Source organism: Gymnoscopelus microlampas, assembly GCF_963454915.1.
Source record: "Gymnoscopelus microlampas genome assembly, chromosome: 16".
Taxonomy (NCBI): domain Eukaryota; kingdom Metazoa; phylum Chordata; class Actinopteri; order Myctophiformes; family Myctophidae; genus Gymnoscopelus; species Gymnoscopelus microlampas.
Genome location: NC_139953.1, coordinates 15,577,067 through 15,604,666, shown reverse-complemented (window position 1 = coordinate 15,604,666; position 27,600 = coordinate 15,577,067).

Here is a 27,600-nt window from a genome sequence, read left to right as displayed (position 1 = left end):
AAAACAAAAACATCATCAGACATTTTGAATAACTTTAAATATTTTAACTAGCCCAAATCTTCTCTTGTGGGGGCCCTTGGCACATTTTTTTGTTTTTAAGATGGGGGGTCTGTAGCCGAATGCATATCAGTTTGGTGGTCCTTGGCTTGAAAATGTTTGAGAAGAACCAATGCAATACAGAAAAGCCTTTTGTTGCAGTCTTGCTCTTCAGTGAAATTCTACTTTGATATCCTCTTAGGAAAACGAACCATGCTCTGGTGGAATGTTGCTTTGGTAGAGTTATTTGATTTTGTCACGGGCATTCTATGTTTTGAGTGCCTTTCGCAAATGAAATACGGAGCTTGGCGATAGATAGTTCAGACAGTCACAGAGTTAGGTTGTTCTCCACGCTCAGTCACACTCCAATCTCATTCGCTAACAAGCTAACACATACTGTTCGCCACAATCCTATAATGGTTCAATCTAGGTGGTCTGTGTATTTTTTTGATTTGGGCTAAAAAGCATTATTTTACACTTTGGCTATTCAAAAATAGCAGATATACAAGGTCATAGCGCGGCACCGAGTGCCGCGCTATAAGCTTGTAGATCTGCTATTTTTGAAAAATCGTGAAAATCTGGTACATATTTTTGGTATATATATTTTTAAAGCGAAAATTTGCAACTCAAATATTTGTTTTTGAGGGTCCCTGGAACAAAATATTTTGAGATGGGGGTCCGTGGCCAAATACATATCATTTTTGGCATCTTTCTTGACATGAAAAGGTTTGAGAACCACTGATACAACATAGTTTTTTCAAAGAACTGTTAGGATTTAGAAGACATTTAGTAGAATCTGCCTCAGGTCTAAATGGATTAAGCTGTATGCCGTTCACTCTTCATACTACAAGCTTAGCCTACTACTACAGTATACTGTAGGTCACAGCACCTCCTCTGCAGCGTGTCAGTGATCAATCTCCTCCACCTCCCCAACCTCCTGCTTGTGGCATTTAGTTCTTCATGTCAGTATGTTAATTGTATGATGTTATGTCTGTGTATGTTAGTTATGCCCTTGAGGGCTCGATGATGTTATGCCAAGTAAGTGGGGGTTTGTGATCTCAGATTCTGTGTCATGCTTGTGCAGATACATCTGTACTATCACAGCAGCAGAGTCACACCGCCAAATGTAATGCAATATCATTGCAATAAATGGTTTAATTTGACAAAAGTGTCTGACTAAAGTGTAATTTTGACAAACAAAATCCGTGGGTTACCCGCAGGTTACGGGTCAACCCGCCGCGCATCACTTGTGTCCGGGGACCTCAGGGGTCCGTGAGGGGGTTCCAGGTGATCCCCAGCAAAATTATCGATTGTTAGGAACCAAATGGACCGTTAACCCATTTAGGGCGGGAACCCCGTCCCCTATTTGTAACTATGCCTTTCAAGGCGGGAACCCCTTTTGGGGTTGTAGTTGCTATGTACAGTATATAGCAACCATACATTTTTGTAATTTTTGAATAAATATTTGAAGTTAGAGTTCAGAAAACTTTTAAAGTTAAGGTTAAAGATCTGTACACTCCGGGAGTGTATAAATGAGCTATGGGGGTCCGTGGCGGAATCCATACCAAACTGTGGGTCTTTGAAATGAAAATGTTTGAGAACCGCTGCTGTATACAGGAGGAGGCATAGGTGCTGGGAAATGCAGCAAAAAAACTATGGAGGTACAGTAAAAACTTATTTTAACATGTACAGAAACAACACATGATTTATTTATATACTGTATAGAGTAGTAGGAGAATACCTATACAGCCTCACATCCGCACACACACACATACGGGATCTTTTTCCAATTATAGATTAACCTGCCATCTAGTCAGTGTCTTCCTGCCATTCATACCTATTGTTAAACATACAGAGGTACTTCCTGTCAATGAAATAAAATATTGTGTGTGTGTGTGTGTGTGTGTGTGTGTGTGTGTGTGTGTGTGTGTGTGTGTGTGTGTGTGTGTGTGTGTGTGTGTGTGTGTGTGTGTGTGTGTGTGTGTGTGTGTGTGTGTGTGTGTGTGTGTGTGTGTGTGTGTGTGTGTGTGTATTTACCAGCACCAAGTGCTGTTTTTCTCCAATCGGAGGAGTAGGCTGATCCATTAGTATCCGGGTCAGAGGGTATATTGATCTGTTGTGCCTCTATCCATCCTCCTCCTTACTGTGTATCAGGGGGCTAACCGCAGACACACACACACACACACACACACACACACACACACACACACACACACACACACACACACACACACACACACACACACACACACACACACACACACACACACACACACACAGCAATCTTTATTATTATACTTGTGAGGACATCAACATTTTAGGATTCCAATTTTATGAATGCCGATAATATCAGATCTACAAGCTTGACCCACGCGACCCGAGGCATGGCACTAAGTATAATTAACTCCAACCTAACCCCTAAACCTAATCTCTAAATGCCTAATCCTAACCATAACCCAAACACGAAACCTAGCTTTCCTAATTGGAAGCACCTTTAAAAATATATTTTTGACCATAAAACAACACATTTTCTTTTGAAGACCAGAAACATTGTCCTCACGGCTCACAATGTAGTAAATTGTACTATACTTGTGGGGACATTTGGCCCTCATAAGTACAATAGTTGCAAGTACACACACACACACACACACACACACACACACACACACACACACACACACACACACACACACACACACACACACACACACACACACACACACACACACACACACACACACACACACACTCACGCACACACACACACACCGCACACACACACACACACACACACACACACACACACACACACACACACACACACACACACACACACACACACACACACACACACACACACACACACACACACACACAAGACACGCACACGCACACGCACGCACGCAGACACTGTTGTGGTCCTGAGCCACCCAGTGTGACGGTCAAACCCGCACACCGTTCTTTCATTTCTGCCTGGAAGCTGCAGAGCCCGGCCCCCCTCCCACCCCACCATCTTATTGATAATATGACAAATTGGCAACAATGGATGCAACTACAGCATGAGCAGTCTGGACCTCTCTTCACTGTCCCTTTCATAAGTGAACACAAAGCAGGATATAACCACGCGAAACCTAACATTCGGTTCCAGGGGGGGGGGGGGGTTCCCAGCAAAATGAGGAACAGTTTAACCTCATTGACCCTATTTCATACTTCAGCTATTCCAAAGAAATAGCTGATCTACAAGCTCACAACGCTTCGCACCGCGACACGTTGTGAGCTTGTACATCTGCTATCCTTGAAAACATTTTGAAAAATCTTGAACGGAGAATATTTGCATGATTTTACAACTCCCATAATGATTTTATTTTCTTGTGTGTGTGTTGTGTTCATACTCGTTTTGAACTCTTTGAGCGTGTCCAACTGGCCGGTTTGTCCTGCTGTAGCCCCGGCCGGTAATGAGCGCTGAGGTTCTCTCCGTGGAGAAAGCCGGCCTAATTCAAAAACATTTCCAGGAAAGGGTCGGTATCCGGTCAGAGCGAGAGCTGTGGCTTCTTCCCACACGGATCTATCAGGCCGTCTGTCTGCCCCCATTACCATGCCAGGCTTCTGCAGCTGTAAACCCATCTATCCCCGCATCGTCTCTTCTTTTCCATGCCCTCTCTTTCCATCTCGTTTCCATTTACTCCAACAGTATATCTGCCCACTGCATAATGGCTCTCTTTGGTGCTATCATTATTATCGTCGTCGTTGTTGTTGTTATGACTGTCCTGGCGTCTTTCGACTTCTTGCAGTGGTGAACAAAGTTGTACAATTTGACTTGAGTAAAAGTACATAAGTATCAGTATCAAAATAGACTTGCAGTACCAAAGTAAAAATAGTCATGTTTTTCTAATTTGGCTAACTTTTTTTGTATCTACAAAGCAACTTGAAACTAAAGTTTTCAAATAATTGTCGAGGAGTAAAACAAAGTACAATATTTGCCTCTGATACGTAGTGAAGTATAAAGTATTGAAAAATGCAAACACTGAAGTAAACATTTATTCAAGTACAGTACTCGAATAAATGTTGTTTACTTAGTTTACGTACCACCACTGGCTTCATCATGTTTCACTGGGCCTTTTATGTGGTGCTGCTGCTGCTGCTGCTGTTGCTGCTCCAATATTGCTTTGAGGGAGTAATGGTTTGGAAAAGCATTCAGTGCTAAATGCAGCGCTGATATAGCAAGATGAACCTGGAGGTTACATTGGGGTGATATGCGGACGTGTATCCTGAGTTTAACCACTTTCAACTTGGGTGTGTAAATTATAGGTGAAAAATGTTCGCAAAAGTAGCAAGCTCCACAACACAACATCCTGTGATCTTGTAGATCGGTGGTTTTCAACCAGTGGTCCGGCGACCACCAGTGGTCCTTGAGGGAGTACCGGGGGTCCCCAGCAAAATGAGTTAATAGCGTCATTTTTAACCACTTAGCTTTGGCTATTCAAAAATAGCAGATCTACAAGCTCATAGCGCGGCACCGAGTGCCACGCTATGAACTTGTAGATCTGCTATTTTTGAAAAACCTTGAAAAAGTGTGCATATCTTTGAATATTTATATATTTTTTTAGCGAAAATTTACTGATATCTTTGCTTCTGGGGGTCCCTGGCACAAAACATTTTCAATTGGGGGTCCGCGGACAAATGTATATCAATTTAGGGGTCCTTGGCATGAAAAAGGTTGAAAACCACTGTTGTAGATCATCAAATGTGGCTATTTTTTTAAATAGGGCTTATAAGTGGCTAAGATAATGTTGTGGAGTATTCAGATATTGAATGAGACTGTGGGAGAGGGGGGAGAGAGAGAGAGAGAGAGAGAGAGAGAGAGAGAGAGAGAGAGGAAAAAAAGTATTTCAGAGCAACACAAGGAGGAGGCGAGGAGGGCGAGGACAGCCCGGTGGAGAGGGACAACAGTAGCTGCAGTGTGACAGAGTCCACTTAAGGCAAGGTGACAGCAGACATCATCCACTCTGCCAGGGCACAGGAACCAGCTCTAGGTAGGGGGCACGAGATGTGAGCGAGGGAGTTTGTGTGTGCGTGTGCGTGTGCGTGTGCGTGTGCGTGTGTGTGTGTGTGTGTGTGTGTGTGTGTGTGTGCGTGTGCGTGTGCGTGCGTGTGTGTGTGGACGCAGCCCTGCTCACCTCTGCCTTCCAAGCTAAAAACAGCTCATAGTACATCTCTACAGTATGAGCTCTCTCTCTCTCTCTCTCTCTCTCTCTCTCTGGTCAACCTTCTTTCCTTGGAGACCCCCATGCACTCTCTCTCTCACACACACACACACACACACACACACACACACACACACATCGATCGATCGATAGATAGATAGAAATCTTCTTGTCTCGTCCCCCCTCTCTCTCTCTCTCTCTCTCTCTCTCTCTCTCTCTCTCTCTCTCTCTCTCTCTCTCTCTCTGGCTCTTGTTGACTCTCCATTTCTTTCCCTCATCAATTCCATGTCTTTATTTCCCTCTTTCACTCTGCGGTGCCTGTTCTCCCTCTGTGCAGGAGGGGTGTGGTACACGCCGGTGATGAGTAGGAGGAGAGGAGGATGGTGGAGCGAAGGCTAAGTAGGATTCAGGATCAATATACTGAAACTCTTGTGTGTAATGTGGTCCTGACTCTGAGCCAGCCCTTTTTAGGACGGCTCAAGCGAAGCGAGCCGTCCTCTATAGACAGAGATGAAAGGCAAGTGATCATGTGGGAGTTAACCTCTCGAGGTATATAAAGAGAGGAGGTGGCTTAGGCGAAAAAGGGGCGTAACGGGGCGTGATTTGGTCAGGGACTCTCTGTTTGTGGGAAAAAGTGGGCGGTCTTGCTAAAAAAGGGTCTGGAACGCGTCGTCATTGCTTCGTTGCCACCGATTGGTTGCTGCAACTTGGCTTCATGCAGGGGGACGCCCCCTCTCACGCCCCCTCTCACGCCCCCTCTCAGGTCTGAACATGTGAAGTGTCCACGCAGCCTAAAGCCCCGCCCACCCCTCTACACACTGAGCAGAGAGGTAGACAGACTATGGAGGCATCAGAATTTTGTATTAAATTAGAATGCACCAAAACATTAATAAGTGTCGAGTTGAATCTATTTACGCCACAATGAAGCCCCGATTTCATTTTTGGTTACAACCACATACGGAGATTTTGAAAACATGACCAATGTCAAAAAACTCCCATATCTGCTGGGCGAAGTACAACAATGTGCAAACACAGCAGCAAGATTCGTGAGTTGGTGTGATAAGAGAAGGATATCAAACGGAACACAACCACCCTAAAGACTAAGCATTGTGTATATTCCAAACACAGCAGCAAGATTCGTGAGTTGGTGTGATAAGAGAAGGATATCAAACGGAACACAACCACCCTAAAGACTAAGCATTGTGTATATTCCTGCACAGTGATCTTAGTACATAGAAATTGATCTATTGAAGATTCTGGTTGTATTGTTGTATTGTGCTTTCTGCTTTGGGCAGCAGCGTGGTTCTGAAAAATGTTTTCATAGTACCCTTTTGAGTAGTAAAAGCAGACATGAGGTAATGCTCTGTAGATACAGTATTATACGTTCCTTTTTATGTACATATTAAGCTGTACATGTTTTCAAATAAAATACATAGTCTTTCAACATAAAATGATTACATGCAAATAGAACCGCATTGTTTCACATGGCTAAAATGCATAGGCCATTCTATCATTATGCAGTGTGCTTTCATTCAATGCAAATATAACCGAATCCTGATGATGGCTCAGGTCACCAGTTGCCTCACATGTTAATGATGACATTACAATATGGATGGGCAGCGATCATTTTACTCCTCTTTGAGCCTGATGAGTTTCCTTTTTTATACACATAGTAACCTGTAAATGTACCTTGTTTTTAAAAACACACATCTTCATGTGACGTTGACTTACAGTGGTTACTTTGTAGATTTTCATTACAAAACATACAGTAACCACTTCAGCCCATACATTTCGGCCATTTGAAAATAGCCGATCTACAAGCATTGAGCTTGTAGATCTGCTATTTTCAAATGATTATACATTTGGAAGTTTGTTTTTGCAGTTGCCTTTTAACATTGTTGATGTAATTCATTGCAGACGCACCTTTTTCAGACACATGTACACATTACTTTTCAAATAGTGCGTCATTTATTTTAAACATTGCCACACATAATTAATCTAAATAAAACAGATACATGTTTGTTAGCTAGTTGTACTAATTTAGTCATTGGTCATGGCAGCGTTAGGAGAACTCCTAAACGCGATAGATCAGAGCTTGTAAATTGGCTTTAGGAAATGGAATGTGGGCAATGAAAACAGTCATAATACGAATCAAATTTACATGGAGCAAAACATATGACAAACATAACAATGTCATCTAATGACTCAAACCAACGACGCAGTACCCCCACGCAACTGCTGTATAGCGTGTAGCCATGCTATAAGAGCTGAGCTAATTTGTAAATTTCAGTGTGAGCCCCGCACTCTTATGAAATCATGTTTTTTTATGCCCAATGTTGAACTGAAGTGAAGGTCTGGGGCGCAGGTCGTGGGTAGTGGGTAGACAGTAGTGGGCCACGAGATGTGGTTCCTGTAGATCACTGGGCTGATTTGCAGACTGGAGTTGAAGGCTGTATACAGCTCGAGCATGGTAAATAACAATAACCTTCGTGTGAGTGAATCACTCTGTCTCAGCACAATTACAATTACATACAAGCTGACATTCTTCAATGTAAATGTACAATATTTGAGCGCCATCTTGTTCACACATTACAACAACAATAAGGCATCAATGAAGTCAATAATATGCTATTCAATCTGTCGCATCATACACATGGACATAGTTAATGCATCTGTATGCTTAAACATGTAGGCTACATTTGTTGTTTTATAGCAATAGTATATACATTAATTTCTTGTCCTATGTATTCCTTTTTACGTTACTGTATATGTGTTGTTTAACTTGTTTAGCATAGCATAAGCATAGGACAACCACAACGTTCAGGTCAGCTGCTTGTAACATCGCATCTGGGGTACTAGAGTCAACGTCATTGTCAAGACAACATAGAGAGTGTGTGAATGGCCCCTGCTGGACTGGCTGCTTTCCCAGTTAGCAGTACAATAGTTAGCAGTACTCTATAAAACGTCACACAGGTTTATACACCTTTAGCTATGAATTGCATTGCAAACTGAGGTGATTCAAATAGAAATTAAATGGCATGGTGTGGGCTGACTGCTTTCCCAGTTAGCAGTACTCTATAGTTAGAAGTACTCTATAACATCACTATATCACACAGGTTTATACATCTTTAGCTATGAATTGCATTGCAAGCTGACGTGATTCAAATACAAATGAAATGGCATGGTGGAAAGAAGTGATCGAATGTTTTACTTAAGTAAAAGTATCAATACTGCGATGTAGAAGTACTGCATTATGAGGAAGGATCCGGAATTAATGTGCTTCAGTAAAACTATTAGTATTAAAATGTGCTTACAGTACCCAAAGTACAAAAATGTTTGCAAATAGCAGACGTGCAGCTCACAACACAAATCTAAACTACGACAAACGAAGCGTTATTCTCTGCCAGGCCTTGAAATAGCAGTAGACACATTAGCTTAGCGTTGGGTCTCCACATTAGATGTAGATGAACTGCATAATACACAGAAACACTCGAAAAGAAAATAACGTCAATCATACGACAACATACATAGATATATAAGCAACATATACGAATACAATGAAAGAGTTTATCCCATTGAGTAATAACCATTATTCATGCATATTCATCATACCAACCATCTACGCTAATCGTTGCGTTGTCTGTCGTTGACGAAAACAACTATGTACGCACGCGCAAGATCAAATGTGACGTAAAGTGTTCTGGCTTGAGGACCACAGCAATCGATCACAGACTCACCAAATTACACTAGTCAATCCAAGACCTATACATGACTATATTGTGTAAACGTATATTGTAACATTGTGTTAAACGGACTGACATAAGGAACTGACAAAAAAATATTCATGGCTAAATGAATGTCGCAGTTACAACTACACCGGAACTAAACCGGAAGTCGTCACACAGACGCATGCGCAGTCCACATCGTTACTGCTGTATATATTATCCCTCTGAAATTTACACAGTAAACATAGAAATCACTCAGTCACTTAGGCAACACGTTCCTCATACAGATGCACACGCTAATCCGCCAAAATACAGAAAGTAAATAAAATAAAACTCGCAAACCGGACGTGACGTCGCATTAACCATAAATCACACAGTCCTGCGCTCAATACGAACACCCACTGGGTGGCGCTAGAAGCCCTACATAAGCAGGTGATACTGACCACTGGCCATTAGTTTCAAAGTAATTCACACATTAACTACTTAACAATAGAGCCGTTATTTCATTCGACGCCCGTGCATAATAAGCAGAGGTGTACTTCCTGCTTAAATTTACTCCACTACAAGTAAAAGTAGCTCAGTCAAAATGTTACTCAAGTAAGAGTAAAAAAGTACTTGCTTTTAAATATACTTAAGTAATCAAGAGTAAATACTTTAAAAAAATACTTAAGTACACGTAAAAGTACATTACTTATTTTTCACACCAATGAATTGCTGTATTTTTTGTATGGCTTTTTTTAATCACAAGTCAAATTAGTGCAGGTTTGATTCAAAACGAGTAAACTAAATGGATATCTTTATAGCCTATAGTGGTGCAGCACAAAATAACCACACAATACTAAAACACTAAAAATATGTATATATAATATATATGAGTCCTAATACAATAAAAACGTTTCCCCTTTGAGACTGTATTCATGCCATACTGTCTGAATGGGGAAACGTGAATGAAAGACATACAATTTAGGCATACTGACTATAGCAACATTGGATGGCTTTCATTGTTTTCAAGGCGAAAAACAAACCATGTCACTCTGCCTTTCATGACTATTCAAGGCAAAAAGGCACCATATGTCACTGCTATGCGCTAACTAAAAGGGATCTGAAGTGTTATGTTTGCATCGACAACTAGTGTTGTCCCTATCTACAAATTACACTCACACACACACACACACACACACACACACACACACACACACACACACACACACACACACACACACACACACACACACACACACACACACACACACACACACACAAAACAGAGTACTTCTACCATGTAGTACTGATACTTGTACTCAAGTAAAACATGTGAGTACATTTTCCACCACTGAAGTATGCTAAAATACAGTGGTGGAATTGGAAAGTAACTAAATACATTTACTGTACAAGTACAATTTTCAGGTTGTTGTACTTTACTTGAGTATTTCCCACTTCCAATAATACTACTCCACTACAACTACTTACACTAAAAATATGTATATATAATATATATGAGTCCTAATACAATAAAAACGTTTCCCCTTTGAGACTGTATTCATGCCATAGCCTACTGTCTGAATGGGGAAACGTGAATGAAAGACATACAATTTAGGCATACTGACTATAGCAACATTGGATGGCTTTCATTGTTTTCAAGGCGAAAAACAAACCATGTCACTCTGCCTTTCATGACTATTCAAGGCAAAACACACACACACACACACACACACACACACAAAACAGAGTACTTCTACCATGTAGTACTGATACTTGTACTCAAGTAAAACATGTGAGTACATTTTCCACCACTGAAGTATGCTAAAATACAGTGGTGGAATTGGAAAGTAACTAAATACATTTACTGTACAAGTACAATTTTCAGGTTGTTGTACTTTACTTGAGTATTTCCCACTTCCAATAATACTACTCCACTACAACTACTTACACTAAAAATATGTATATATAATATATATGAGTCCTAATACAATAAAAACGTTTCCCCTTTGAGACTGTATTCATGCCATAGCCTACTGTCTGAATGGGGAAACGTGAATGAAAGACATACAATTTAGGCATACTGACTATAGCAACATTGGATGGCTTTCATTGTTTTCAAGGCGAAAAACAAACCATGTCACTCTGCCTTTCATGACTATTCAAGGCAAAAAGGCACCATATGTCACTGCTATGCGCTAACTAAAAGGGATCTGAAGTGTTATGTTTGCATCGACAACTAGTGTTGTCCCTATCTACAAATTACACTCACACACACACACACACACACACACACACACACACACACACACACACACACACACACACACACACACACACACACACACACAAAACAGAGTACTTCTACCATGTAGTACTGATACTTGTACTCAAGTAAAACATGTGAGTACATTTTCCACCACTGAAGTATGCTAAAATACAGTGGTGGAATTGGAAAGTAACTAAATACATTTACTGTACAAGTACAATTTTCAGGTTGTTGTACTTTACTTGAGTATTTCCCACTTCCAATAATACTACTCCACTACAACTACTTGAAAGCTTTCTTACTAGTTACTTTTCAGATAGAAATTATGATATTATGAAACATGTATCTAATTTTCATTTTATACATAGGCTATTTGAAAATAACTGTGAGCTTGTTAATCTGATAATTGCAGAAATTGTAGTAGGCCTGTACTTTTGATACTTTAAAGGACTACTTTGTTTTTTTTCACAACAAGGATTATTTTATTAGTTTGTAATGATAATAATTCAAAGATGAGTGTTTAAAAAAAAACATGTTTCTATCGTTATTTAGTGATTTTTACCTGGGGGAGGGCGGGGGCATTCGGTCCATTGGTAAATAGTCATTAACGCAGCCTCCTGCTATATATATATATATATATATATATATATATATATATATATATATATATATATATATATATATATATATATATATATATATATATATATATATATATATATATATATATATATATATATATATATATATGTGTGTGTGTGTGTGTCTGTATATAGAGAGAGAGATAGTGACAATTTGTTTTTAAAAGAGAACTGTATGTTCAGAGGGGTTGAACAACTGTAAACTGTAAACAACTGGGGTCCTCTTTTACTGGGAGTGCCCAAACAGGAGCCTCAACTAAAGTGCAAATTGGGTCCTCAGAAAACTGCAGGGTGCCTGAAGCACTCCTGCACAATTGATAATGGATTTACAAGTCCAGAGGAATTGAGTAGGACACAGGTTTTACATGCATTTTTATTGAAATTGCACACCACACAATGTTTTACACACACACACAACAGAATGTTTTACAAGGCATAACACAACAACACACACACACCAAAGCACAACATGGCCACACAGCACACAACAGCACGTCAGAGTGCTATTCTTGTCCAGCGACGTCCACGTCCTCCTGCATTTGAACATCTGTATGGATACATCAAAGTCACACATGAGCAATTCATTAACACATTAGCATGTACAACTCATGAATGTGGTACAATACAAACACAAAATAGGTACATAGACGTGTGAACTACAGCGAAACTACTTGTGTTGCAGTGATTAGTATATAGCCACATAATAGGCATGGCAAGACGCAACATCACATGAAAGGGTTGCTCCTTATTGCAGCACTACAGTCCTATGGCTATTATAGGCTACATATAGGAAGATTTTTTTCCCCCAGTGGTGGAAAATGTGCGAAAAATGTGTTTAAAAAAATACAGAGCAAGTTACCCCCGTCTCCCCCTACCTCATACACCACCCAAAGAGTTGTTTTTTTTGTGTAGGGCCTACTGTTTTTTTGTACTGTTTCTCAGTATGAGCGAGTTGATGTCCAAATCTGCACCCACCGTGACATATATTGTGACATGTGCAAAATAGACAACACATGTTTGTGGACGCTATGCACAGAAAACAGATTGTGTACATGCAACATGAATATTTATGGAATGCAACACACCTTCACAAGCCATTGAGTTACGCCCCTGTAGGACGGCCAGCTGCTGGCGTAAGGCTGCCACTGTGTCATGTGAATCTTTGACTGCACGCTGCGCCAGCTTGACACGGCAATCCAGTGCTTGCAGATGTTGGCGGACCAGGGCCGTCTCATTGGCAAAATCCGCGCTGTGTGGCAAAGGGCTAGGACGGTCTGCAAACTCCAAGACCGTCTGGCAGTAATTATAGGCAAGGCTTGCCAAGGCTCGTGGTGAATCTTGGTGTGGTTGGTGCTGGTGACATGCGTTCTACACAGAACGAAATAGACATGTTAGAGGAAGTAACGCCATAGGGCGGACGTATGCAAACCCTACATTTCACACGTTTAGCATATCCCAAACATCCATCCATGTTAGCAGTACTACACACACACACACACACACACACACACACACACACACAATCGATGAGTACATATAGTAACCTGTCCATCTGCCTTTTGCAACATTTCACACTGTCCATGTTTATAGCTACAGTGACACAAGTGTAGGCCCACTCTCCAAAAGACTAAGAGTACATATAGTAACCTGGCCATCTGCCTTTTGCAACATTTCACACTGTCCGTGTTTATAGCTACAGTGACACAAGTGTAGGCCCACTCTCCAAAAGACTATATCAGCGATGAACATAACGGCACAATAACGCCTACTAGGCTATAACCTACTTACCAAAAGCCTCGACGCATCACCGCTGACTTCTTTGAATTTGTCGTTGAATCTGTCGGCCTCAGCAGCGGCCATGTTGAACTGAGGAAACGGCCATGTATCACGTTTAGCAGACGCCATTATAGCTGGTTTAACTACGAAATGATAATGTCAACGTTGATCGTGTGTGTGTGTGCGTGCGTATAGTTCCTGGAATAGGTGTATATGCATACCCCGCTTATACGACGAGCATTGCGTTACGTCCCCTCCGTTACATGACAACCAATCAGCAATGACTTCGGCGATGAACAGAGAAAGTTGCCCCAGCCCCCCCTCCCCCTCCCTCACACACACCACCCAAAGACACAAACTGACAACAACTCATATGAGTTTGTAACACAACACATATGGTAAATAAACGTGTGATGTACTTCGCAATCTGGCTACGATTTTACAATAATGATGTTAAAGTGGCAAATGTACAAGTATGACGGCTATTTTCAAATAACTATGTATAAAATAGGATTAAAGTGGCTGTAAGCGTATGTGACATAATAGATGTATATTTGAAAGTTTGCAATACAAGTACATTATTTGCCTCTGAGATGTAGTGGAGTAGAACAGTGCAGGTATTTGAAAATACTCATGTAAAGTGGAGAAGTATTAAAATGTATGAAATAGCAGTTGTACAAAATCGACGGCACTTTTCAAATAGCCATAATGTATAGAGTAGCATTCAAGTGGCTAATGTATGTTGAATAATATGATATATGTGAACGTTTTCAGGTGAAAGTTTTCGGTGAAAGTACAATATAAGTGAAGTAGCTAGAAAAGCCATATTGTTGTTGTAACTTGCATGGGCAACAACTGCCCACAAAATCCAAGGCCACACTGTTACAAAACCAAACCCACTGATCCTTGACTTCAACTGTTGGCTTGAACATTCAATGCCATATGTTATGCTCTCACGCGTACAGAGCATCTCACAACTATTCATTTTAGAATCACTTCCACAAAATAAAGACCTACTTAAACCATGGCCCTCTGCACATACAGAACACAACAGACTTGAACACATTGACATCACCCAACAACAACATAGCACACCTTCCATGATTCAAATAATGTCCTTAAATGTACGCTCACTCCCAGCCCACATACAAGACATAAAAGCCCATTATGAGCTCATGTCTGCACAGCTCCTTTTGTTACAAGAAACCTGGCTCCCAACAACTCCACAATCAACACTCCCTTACACACTACACCACAAACAACAACACTTCAATAACGCAGGCCGTGGCAAAGGCATCGCAACATACTTTCCGCCAGACTTCACCTTGTTAAAACACACCACACATGACACTTTCCAAATCACCTCCATTTCATCTCATGACTTAATTGTGACAAACATCTATAGCTCAACACAAACTCACGCAGATTTCTTACATACCTTTGCCGACTTCATCCAAGACCACACCAAAGCCCACATTCTCATGGGAGATCTCAATTTCTGCCAAAGACAACAGCCAAACCATCCACTCAAGCAACTCTTACATCACCACAACTTCCAACCTGCCATACTACCACCTACATCTACACAAATGGACGGCAGATGCCTCGATCAAATATACATCCGTTTAACTCCACAATAAACCTGCACAAACATCCAAATCCACACTTGCTACTACTCTGACCATGAACCCATTTCCATTACACTCACAAAACAAGAATGAAGCCTTTACCCTAACTTGCACAACCCCAACCACCTTAACATTGCTGAAATCTGTCGTATGCAACTAAACATGTCTTACTCCAGTACTCCCCTTGCTTTTACACATCGCTTTGGATAAAAGCGTCTGCTAAATGACTGTAATGTAATGTAATGTACACAAATCTATCTTGCAACTAATAATGTACTGCTACTTTCATGAGCCAACAACACCTGTACAATGTAACTGCGCTGCTATTTCAATAATATATTGCTGTATTCATTCATCAATTCACGTCGTATAACATCAACCATGTCTTACTTCCATACTTCTCATTGTTTTGCAAAAATGTATCTGTTCAACTAATAGTGTACTTCTACTTTCATGAGCCATCAACACCTGTACAATGTAACTGCTCTGCTATTTCAATAAAAAACATCTAGCCACAACTCATCTATTTGAACTATTCTTTATCTTCACTTAACATAGCCTGCCCTGACAAACCTGCATCCGAAAAACATCCAGCCACTGCCAACGCGCCGTCCGACATGACATCTATGTCATTCTTTCTTGTTTTGTGATTGTTGTCTCCCGCCTCAGCTGTGATGTCACACAAGTTTGTTGATTCATATTGTCATGACTGTAGACATATTATATCGTTGTTGTCTGTGTTGTTTCGTAAATGAACGGCCTACTTGATCATACTATAGCGTCACACAAAAATATCAAAAGTAGCAGATCCACAAGCTCAAAATAGCTTGTAGATCTGCATTTTTTGGCTACTTTTGAATTTGAATCCTGAAAAGTAACAGTTTTAGATATATGACATTTCCACCTGACAGAGACCATGTTTTATGCATAGAAAGGCTTTAGTGTAAGTTTGAAGACTCATTTTCCATCCATGTCCATTTCATACTTTGTTGTATGATGTTGCGATACTGTGCGTTGTGTGCTTGTACATTTGCTATTTTCAAAAGGTTTCCTCACCTATTTCTTTTCACCTATAAAACAGGGATGCGAGGTTGAAAGTGGCGAAGTCTATGTATGATATTTTAAAGATGTGTGACCGCTGTGCACACCTCGGCGTATTACGCCGTTGGGCAATGGAAGTTCGGTCTTTGTTCATTTGTACCGTGTGGTACTGCTGCCTGGGTATAGCCTCTCTCTTTTTCCCTCTCTCTACCCCCCCCCCCGCTCCCTTCACACCTACCTTTCTCCTCGCCTCGTCTTGTCTCCCCTCCAGATTTCTTTGCCTGTCAGCCGAGGAGAGGGCTGCTGCCAATGAATGACACGGGACATTATACGAGCCAGCTCTGGACAAGGCTGGCGAGGCATTCTAAAAAAGACTCCTCTAATTCAATATTAAACTAATCCATCTGGACCCAGCCGCTGAATGCAGATGGCTATCACGACCAGTAACAACCTTGAGCCCAAAGACAGAGGAACATTTGGTCTCATTACACAGCCTTCGTCTCTGCTGCCTCTCACCCTGTCCGATTAGGTCCACTCCGACAGGCTGTGCGTGGCCTTCTAGACCCATTGATTTTTTTCACGCCTCCTCCCGTTGATTGGTTAAGGGAAACAAGGTCACGGGTGAAAGAGGTTTGAATACCTGTGTCATTTGAGGACCTCAGTTCGTGCGCCGGAGGGCAGTACCCTTAATCTGCTACAAGGGAATAACTCAGTATTCGAAAACTGCTCAAAATGAATTGTGCACCTGCAAAACCTTGCAGCAAGAAAACCAGTTCATGAATAAAGAGTAGTCAGTTCACACTTAAGCCCTCTATTTTTCACCATGCGATGAATAGCTAAAACAGTCGATCTACAAGTTCACAACACGTCATGATGCAATGCGTTGTGAGCTTTTAGATTAGCTATTTTTGCCATTGGAAATAACATTTTAAAAGAAATTATCAGGGATAATGTGGTCAACTGTCAGCCACCACAGTTGTTAGTTAGTTTCTCTGATGACCCGATGAAAATGTTAGAACAACATTTTTCTCCTCCATTCACAAATTATCCCAGACGCTGAAAGCAACAACGTGAGATCAATAGCATAGCGGGGAGCACACGGAGACCCCGAGTTGACGCAATGCAAATGGAAATGAGTTTAGCCAAGCCGGAATATCGACTTGAGCAGGCAAATCCATGTCCTGACTCCCGCCCTGATAGAGTTATGCACTGCCGAGCAGGCGGGCTTGTCGACCGCATGATTTCCTGCGGAGCCAACAACTTGGACAAAAACTTGCAGGCGAATGGAAAACAACAAAGTCCTATAAGCAAGGACTTTGATCTCACAAGTTTCATTCTCTCACTCCAGCTTTTACATTTCCAACCACTGTCTTCTTATCTCTTAATTCTTTTGCACTCTCTCCTCGTATACCCCCTCCTTTCCCTGATTAAACTCTCTCCTGTCTGAGTATCTTCCCTCGCTCCCCTCCCTGTGCCCTTTCTGCTGTCTCCTTTCCTGCTCCCTCTCTCCTTTCCTCCCTTTCGATCTCCTTCCTCCTCATACTCATACCATGCTCCTATCCCTCCTTCTGCCCCTCCTCCCTCTCTCTCTCTCTCTCTCTCTCTCTCTCTCTCTCTCTCTCTCTCTCTCAATCCACCCCTCCCACTCCCAGTATGTACTTTATGTGTGTGTGTGTGTGTGTGTGTGTGTGTGTGTGTGTGTGTGTGTGTGTGTGTGTGTGTGTGTGTGTGTGTGTAATCAGAGCTGTGAGTGAACAGTGTTTACCGACTTCCCAGGGGCCTTGCCTGTGTGACACATTCACTTTACACCCGCTCTGCCTCGCTTCTGCCTCCTTTCCATCTCATCGCTTTGGTCAGATTACAGGGGAAGCGACAGAACAAACACACACACACACACACACACACACACACACACACACACACACACACACACACACACACACACACACACACTCCTCCCCGGTTCCTTCTCCTCCAGCAACCTTACCTCCCCCTGCAGTGCTCCCCTGCTACAGCCAACCTGTTGCAAGATCGACCCTCCAAGTGCATGACGTAACGTCTCCAGTCGTCACTCCATCCTCGGGCCGTTCTCTCCATTTTCTTTCTGGCTCCCGCCTCTAGAGCAGCCTGTATTCCCCGGGCTTTCTGATGCACTTGTGTATGCACTGTGTAGAGCAAACATTGTCAGAAATACTCATCATATCGTCGTTTTCCCTTCATAGCTTGAATTTACCGTCAGCTGATTGTGTTGAAAGACGGATGCTGTGAGTGGAGTTCATGTCAACAGCATTCATACTTTTGCAAATTGAATTGACTGAGTTAAAATAAACCAAACGACGATACAATATGCACGTAGTGTTGTCATCTTGGAATTTAAATGGATGGTCTGGTGACAGAGAAGGCGTCCCTAGGCAGAGCTCGGTCTACAAGGATATGCACTTCGACACTGGTCACCTGTTGGGGGGAGTGGGGTCTTCTTATCTTTCCTGCTCAAATGGAACTGAGTCGATGCTGGCATCCGGAGTGCAGAGGAGCAGAGCTTGTTTGGTCCCATCGGACTGGAACACGATCGCCAAATGTTCAATTTGGAACGCAAGCCCACACAGTGAGATGACTCTAAATACAGCATGCTGTTAGAGATGTGGTTGTCCCGCTCTCTGTTAATAGAAACCCATAAGGTAATTAATGGAACAGGAAAGGGAGAGAATTATATGGCATTATTGAGATTCAGGATCAGTTCTCATGGGCTTCACTAGATTATGTAAGAGGTCCTGTTGGCATTGCATTGGTCTTGGAGTGTGCGTGCGTGCGTGCGTGCGTGCGTGTGTTGCTAGCAAGATAACTTGAGAATAGATCGCCAGATTATCACGAAATTTGAGGGTACTGATCAGTAGGCTGCTCCAAAGAGATGATTAACTTTTGCTGTGAAAAAGTAAAAGGTCAAAGTCACAATCAAGGTCAAGGTGTGACTTTTAACACCTGCCTGAACAAAAACTTGCGTACGCAGGGTTTGCACACACAGGTGCATTTGTTTTCATTTATGTTGACATTTTGCACAATGAATGGACAAAACATACACATAACAATATTCAAAATGATTTAAAAAATAGTAGATCTACAAGCTCAATAGCTCACTGAGCACTAGAGGTCACCATATTTTCTCAAAATATTTAAACCAAATCTGATTCTTTCCACTGGCGAAGAGTATCAGTCAATGTTATCATCCACAGTTTTAGTGAGGGCATATCCTTCCCTTCCGTGTAATAATACCATTGAAGACGCTGTTCACCTGCCACCTGAAGAGTCATCCCCAGAATTATAAATCAATAATTTGGGACGTAGGACAAAACTGTGAATGTCACACTTTTCACATAGAAGAAATTAATAAATAAATGTAAAAAAAGAAAATCCTACATTTTCAACTACAATGACATGCCCAAAATTGCGACACAAGGGATAAAGTGGTTAAGACGGAGCAAGATATTAAAGTAAAGAAAAAGAAGAAACAAAACACATGGGAGATAGGGGGGGCTGAATGCAATGGCGGAAGACAGAGCAAGAGAATCACTCTACGACTGATTTATTGGTTTATTTTTTGTCTAACACCAAAACACCAAAACACACTGGGCTAGCCGGCGTAGGAGTTTTTGACATGTCTATTAGTGAGAGCGTCAGAAGAGTTGATTGGCACATGGGTGTGACTGATTGCTCTTGTGGGAAGGTGGTAATTTTTCTGTCACATTGTGACTGATTATAGTTTGAAATATGTCACCGCTCAAACTCTATGACAGGTTTTCTGACAAGGGTTTTTTGAGGATGTTGTTGACACACACACGCACACGCACGCACGCACGCACGCACGCACGCACACACACACACACACACACACACACACACACACACACACACACACACACACACACACACAGACAGCTATCTAGAGCCGCCCCCCCCCCATCCATCAGAAGGAACAAACCAGCTTTTACGTGCATGTCCATTGTGAAGGCTGGCACGCAAGGTGTGAACCGAGCGTTATGATGTTGAATTCCTGTAACATTGAATACTGCAGTGCAAGAATGGCGCCGAGAATCCCGTCATTACAATAAAATACAATTCCTCCAACTCCGCTTGCAAGCTGTCACATTAGCAAGTGTGGCAGACAGTGGTAATTGGATATTGGATGATGCCAGGGAGACCGAAAAACATGTCACCAGCCAAACTGATTGCAGACAAAGGGCTGGTGGCCTTTGGACTAAAATGAAAGATTATATAGAGGTGTTGTTTGTTTACCAGGGCTCATTTAAGGAGTTATTTAGGGAGCACTCTCTAATTAACACAGGAAAAATGTAAATGTCTGAGGTGATCAAATTACCTCTGCGGTTTTCGGCTCAAGGCTGCCAGAGCGACATAACACACCAGACATTTTATGGTGCCGTGCTTTACAAGTCAGCATTCCAACTGGGACGTGTTAAGATGGAGGATGAGTCACTCTACTAGCTTGTTGACTCACTATTTACCAAATCCTTTCTGTGATTAATAAATTAATATGAAATTGAGCCCTTGGTTGCAGGTCTATCAAATGGAGCTGTGGATATTATAGAGGGAACTGGCTCATATCAGGGTTTTTCACGTCAAGAATCCCCAGCTGAGAGAGGGATGAAGCAGGGGCCCCCACTACATTGTATACATTGAATGAAATTGTGTTGCAACTTTTTTATAGATTTCATAGATACCTTCTTAGACTTGTTTGACAGCACTATCAATGTGTAGCGATGTGTTGGATTCATGTTAATGTGTATGTTCAGACAGTTAACCACTTAAACCCTCAATACTTAGAAAACATGTACTTGGTCTGCTCTTTTTTCCCCCTACACCAAACCTCTTTGCCAAAAATAGCAGATCTACAAGCTCAGAGCTTGTAGATCTGTTATTTTTGGCTAAAGTTCTCCTCAGAATAGGGATGCTATAGAGTTAAAGTGGTTAATGTAATAAAAAAAATCCTATCATAAGATTTGGCGGCCCCCCTGTAGTAACTCTGAGGACCCCCTGTTGAAGACCCCTGACTTATATGATTCTGCACTGAATCAATGCAATCTAACCAGTGGTGCTTCCGTATGACGTAGTGGGCACAATGTCCCTTCCTCCACATTACCTACTATATCCCCTCACACACATGCATAGATGTCCAAACATTACCGCATTTAAAATGTTATAACATACTGTGAAATGATGGTGCTGTGCATGTTTGAATTTGTGTAATGGGTTTATTTATTGGCTAAAGGCATCTAAGACAGGGGTCCGGGACCCCTAGGGGGTCCTCAGAGTTACCACAGGGGGGCCGCCAAATCTTTGTGTGATAGTATTTTTATTATTATATCATTATTTACATTAACCACTTGAACCCTAGCATCCCTATTCTGAGCAGATCTTCAAATCGTCGTGACCAGACAGCACTGGGTGAGTCAACATGCAGAGGAGACAGAATTGTAGGGTAATTAAAGACACGGCTCCGAGTGTAATCACTAAGTGCCATGTGTGGGATGTGGTTATACACTGAATGTGTATCTGCTTTCATGTGATAGAAGCTGATGTGTGTGGGATGTGGTTATATACTGAATGTGTATCTGCTTTCATGTGATAGAAGCTGATGTGTGGGATGTGGTTATATACTGAATGTGTATCTGTTTTCATGTCGCTCCCTGTGGTGATGAATAGCAGCCAGCTGCCAGATGGCAGCGCAGGTTCCATACAGATACATTCTTGAAACACACAAAAGGACAAGGCTTACAGGATGTCGAAGCAGGCAGAGGTCATAACCGGGGAAAGCAGACTAAACAAACTAGCGCAAAGGGGGGGGGGTAGTCCAAAACCCAGGGACAGAACACAAGGTCAAACACACAGGTAAAGAAGGCAGAAAAGAACAAGAGATGGGAGTCAGTAAACTGAAACACAGATAACTATGAGGCTAGGGAGGGAGCCCAGACAGAAACATGCCCGAACAATCCTTAGAATCTGGCAGAGCAGAGAAGGAATTAACTGCTTGATATAACCGGGAGTCAATGGGAGAACGGACGAGCAGGTGTGGAGAGTGGGGCGTGGAAACTAGAGGTTACGTAGGTAACCCCGGTTCTTTTAGTTTAGGAGTGAGGCACTCACTATGGGAAACAGCGCCATCTGGCGATGCAACAGAGCTACACAATACGCTCCCGGGGCCCATTTCATTGGGCTAGAGGGTATGTCACGTGACCGCCTGTCCCTTCCCCTTTCCGGAAGGACATATAAGGGCCGGTCGTGACGTAGTACTTCCTCTTACCACAGGTCCTCTGTTCGCAGAGGCGAAACAAAGGGGTGTTTGGTGAGTGCCTCACTCCTAAACTAAAAGAACCGGGGTTACCTACGTAACCTCTAGTTCTTTGTCGTTTTGAGTCGTGAGGCACTCACTATGGGATCTATAAACCCCCCGGAAGCGTTAAAAACACTCAATCCCTGAAAAACCGCACATGCCCCATCCGGCCCAGGGGCCCGCACACAGCGGGGCCCCAGCCACCGGGGCGTCCAGACCCACCGGGCCTGGACGCGGCACAAGGAATGAGATAGAAGAGACCCTGACAGACCGAAGTCTGCCTCATTCAGCTAATAGAAGACAAGGTCCGTCACCTACTAACCTCACAATAAGGGAACAGGGCCCCCTGCTCCCGAGGACCAACAGATCGTCAGTCCCACGGGATCACATCAGGAGGAGAAAGGCACCTCAAGTAGATGAGGCTGCCACGCCCAGGACTGCGTGCGCCACAGAGGAAGCCGCCACGTCCAGGCTGTAGAAAGCTGCAAAGGTCGAAGGAGACGACCAATTAGCGGCCGTGCAAATCTCCTGGACCGAAGCCCCCCTAGAGAGGGCCCAGGACGCAGCCAATCCCCTAGTCGAGTGTGCCCTCAGTCCAACAGGTACTGGGGCCCCACTGCTAGCATAGGCGAGCTGTATGGCTTCAACTATCCACCTAGAAAGCGTCGGCTTAGCGATCGCTTTCCGCTGGTCACCTCGGCCGTAGGAGACAAACAATTGTGTTGATGACCTACTGACCCTAGTCATCTGACAGTAGAGCCTCAGGGCCCGCACTGGACAGAGACAATGCAACCGTTCATCCTCCGCCGAAGCGAAAGGGGGTGGATGAAACGCCACCAACTCGACCGGAGCCGGTGCTACCACTCCGGTCTTGGTAACGAATGCCAGGTTCGGTTTCAGCAGAACCCTCCTGCCGTCACCCGAGAACCTCAAGCACTCCGAACTCACCGAGAGTGCATGCAGGTCACTGACCCGCTTAGCCGTAGACAGGGCCACCAAAAGGACCGTCTTCAGGCTAACTAGCCTGAGGCTCACCGTCTCAAGGGGTTCAAAAGGAGGAAGACAGAGTGCATTCAACACCACTGCCAGATCCCAGGCCGGAAACAGAGGCCTGTTAGTCGGCCTGGCCCGTCTGGCGCCACCCATGAACCGCCGCACCAGAGGGTGCTTGCCAACCGTTCCGTAACCTTCGAAACCTTCATGGCAGGCGGCGATGGCCGCCAAGTACACTTTGACCGTCGAGAAGGTCAAGCCCTGATTTAACCTGCTCTGCAGGAAAATAAGGACGCTGCGCACCGGCGCCTGGAAGGCCACCACCACCGGTGACTGTAACTGGCACCATGACACAAAAACATTCCATTTGATGTCATAGGCAGCCCTCGTGGATCCGGCCCTGGCTCCCTGAATCGTAGCTACTACGTCAGGGGGCAGGCCGCACGAATCTAGGTTGGCCCTCTCACGGGCCAGACCCACAGGTCTAGGTCCCTGGGGCTGGGGTGGTTGATCTCGGTCCCTGCCTGCATCACCAGGTCCGTGATTGGAGGGAGGGACCAGGGTTCGGCGTAGAGCAGAGGAGCTATCTCCGATCTCCACACGCCCCATGCTGGAGCCACCAGCAGTACAGTCAGGCCTTGGAGCCTGACTCTCTCCAAAGTTGGGCGGATCAACTCCAGCGGCGGGAATGCATACAGCAGTTCCCTCGGCCAGCTGTGAGCAAACGCGTCCAGTCCCAACGAGAGGTCCGCTGTCCTCACCGAGAAAAAGCGAGAGCACTTCGCGTTCTCTGCTGAGGCAAATAAGTCGATCTGTGGCCGGCCGAACCTGGTCCAAATCTGGCGCGCTGTCTTCGGATTGAGTGACCAATCCGAATACCGAAGCTCGCCTCTGGACAGCAGGTCCGCCCCGCCGTTCTGGAGGCCCGGGACGTGGACCGCACAAACCGACAGTAGGCGTGAGTCGCACCACATCGTCAGCTCTCGGGCCAGGTTGTCCAACACTCTGGAGCCCAGGCCTCCCTGTTTGTTGACGTAGCACATGGTCGTCGTGTTGTCCGTCCTGACCAGGACATGGCAACCGCTGATGTGCGCCTCGAACCGCTTGAGCGCGAGAAACACCGCCATCAGCTCCAGGTAGTTGATGTGGGCCAGTCTCAGATTGTGGTCCCACACTCCCCTGGCTGCACGACCCTCGTGGACGGCGCCCCAACCCGACATGCTTGCATCGGTCGTGACAACCTTCCGTGAGATCACAGCACCTACTCTGACACCTTCTGACAGAAAAGGTGCGCGTGACCATGGTTCGAGTGCTTCCATACAACGTGGAGACACTAGAACCTTCCGAGACCCCATGGTAGGTGGAATGTTGAGATCCCGCACCCACCGCTGAAAAGGTCTCATAAATAGTCTGCCCAGGCGGACCAGGTGTATTGCTGAAGCCATGAGCCCCGCCGCCTGCAAGCACAGCCTGTACGTGATTTTCTTCCCTACTCGAAAAGACCTCACACAGGCTAGAAAACTGTCTATCCTCTCCCTGGATAGACGTGCCATCAGCGTGTTCGAATCCAGTGCAATCCCTATGAAAGAGGTTTGTTGACATGGAGTCAGCACGCTCTTCTGAAAGTTGATGGTGAAACCCAGCGACGTCAGATGGGAGATAGCTATCTCCGTGTGTCTCGTCACCTCCTGGCTGGAGCTCCCCGCCAGGAGCCAATCGTCGATATACGTCGCCAAGCGTATTCCCTGCTTCCTCAAAGGAGCTATGGCCGCCTGCGTGCACTTCACGAAAACACGGGGGCTCAGGGACATTCCGAACGGGAGGACCATGTATTCGTACACCCGCCCCTCGAACCCGAAGCGCAGAAATTTCCTGTGCGGTGGGTAAATGGGAATGTGAAAATACGCGTCCTTCAGGTCTATGCTGGTCCACCAGTCGCCCTGGCGCACCGTGCGTAAAAGCGTTGTGGTTGTCAGCATGCGAAACTTGAATTTCGTTAGAAATTTGTTGAGACCTCTCAGATCCAGTATGGGTCGTACACCCCCCCCCTTTTTCTTGACCAGGAAATATTTTGAGTAAAAACCCAGGCGTTTCTGGTCGGGAGATAGTTCCCTTATGGCGCCTTTGTTTACGAGGGAGAGAACCTCCTCTCGTAACGTTATCGCCGCTGCGCCTTTTGCGCTTGAGAAAACCACTCTGTTGCTCATAGGGGGTTTCGCGGAAAACTGCAATTTGTACCCTTTCTGTATGGTGCGTAGAACCCAAGGAGACGGGTGGCAAGCTTTCCATTGCGTTAAACATCGAGCTAGGGGGTTGTGGGGGGTTGATTGTGTCACTCGTCCCAACTGACAGGTCGTTGTCATGGAAACCGGTGACGTAGCCGATCGTACTGGCGGGACCATACGTGAGGTGCCCGCCAGAGACAGAGAAGGCATTATCTGACTGACTGGGAGATTCGGGGAAGTCACGTGACTCTGCACGTGGTGCAACCCTGACGTCAGTCTCTGGACTACAGTAGTAGTTCTTTTGTTTACCTCCCGCGCGGCCATCTTGTGAGACCCCTTCACTAAAATGGCGTTCTGGCGCCCTCTCCTGGATGGGAGATATGGATGGTGAAACCGGCGTGACCCTTGTGCCAAGGTGCAACTTGGGCGCCCTCTGGCGGACAAAGGTGGCACTGGTTTCATCACTGAATTTAATACCTGCATTGGTGTGGATATATTCAGTAGGTTTGTCCCACAAGTGTTCGGGAAACCGGGAACCGGGTTTCTCGAGCACTGTGGGCTCATAGGGGGACCACCGAGGACGAGGGGCCGCCATAAAGACGGCACCCGTCCTCCCTGGTCCATGTGCGGGGTCGAGAAAAGACAAGGTTTTGTAACTTGTAACAAATTTATTGACACAATTACAGGGATATGCATAGCAGACCTCACAGAAATGTTCGACATTTTTGGCTGTTTGGCTGATGAGGGGTGGTCCACGACTCTGTCCTCTAAGTGCAAAAAGGGTCCCTGTCTCTTCCCCGCGGGGGTCCGCGTAAATCCAGGCTGACCGAGCAGCTCTGAGTGGAGCGGTTGGCAAAGCTGTGTGTCCTCCCGTGCTTGCCTGGCACTGGGAGGAACAGAGTGGCAAATGTCACTTCCCCTGCCCGCGACGGGAGCGGTTGGAGCTGCGACGTGGTGCCCGGGCAGTAGTGCTGCTGGTGCGAGAGGTCCGAGGCCGAGCACCGGCCTCCTCGTGTGTCCTCTCCCTGGATGTGCCCGATGAGGGTGTGTCTGGGGGGCGAGTTGACCTGGACTGGCGAGAGGAGGAGCGCCCACCTCTTGTAGCAGGTCTCTCCCCACGAGGTCTGGAGCTGGAGGAGGAGGCGATAGGTTCGAAGACTCCAGAAGCAGCCTCCTGAGTAGACTTTCTCTCGTCAGTGAAAGCCTTTATGAATTTGGCCCCGTCCTTGAAGAGGTTGTCTGGGTCCAGGACGAGGGCCAAAAGCTGCTTCCTGGCCTCCTGGCCCGCCTCGCCTGGGAAGTGGACGAGGTCCAGCCACCTGGTGCGTTCTTGCCAGGCGCAGAGGTCCAAGGCCCGCCCCGCCCACTCAGTGGAATGCTTGTTGAGCTGAATGATCAGCTGCATCACCAGCTCAATCTCCTCGGCGTGCTCGCCCAGCGCTGGTTTCAGGTCCTGGAGCATCGAGCTCAGAGAACCCTGGAGAAGCGTGCTGGCGTTGAGGTTCCTGGCGACCGTGCCGAACGCCTTGTAGGACCTCGCTGTGGCCCCTGAGGCAGCCTTCTCCTTTGGCTGTGTGAAGGCGGGCCTGGAGGTGAGGGAGACACGTCCTGTGCTCATTCCCCCCAGACTGGTGGCCAGAACTGAGTCCATGGGAGGAAGGCTGAGTCCCAGTCCTTCCTTACTGGACACGCTGATATCGAAGTGCAGCTTGTCTGGGTCAGAGTGGTTCTGCCAGGAAG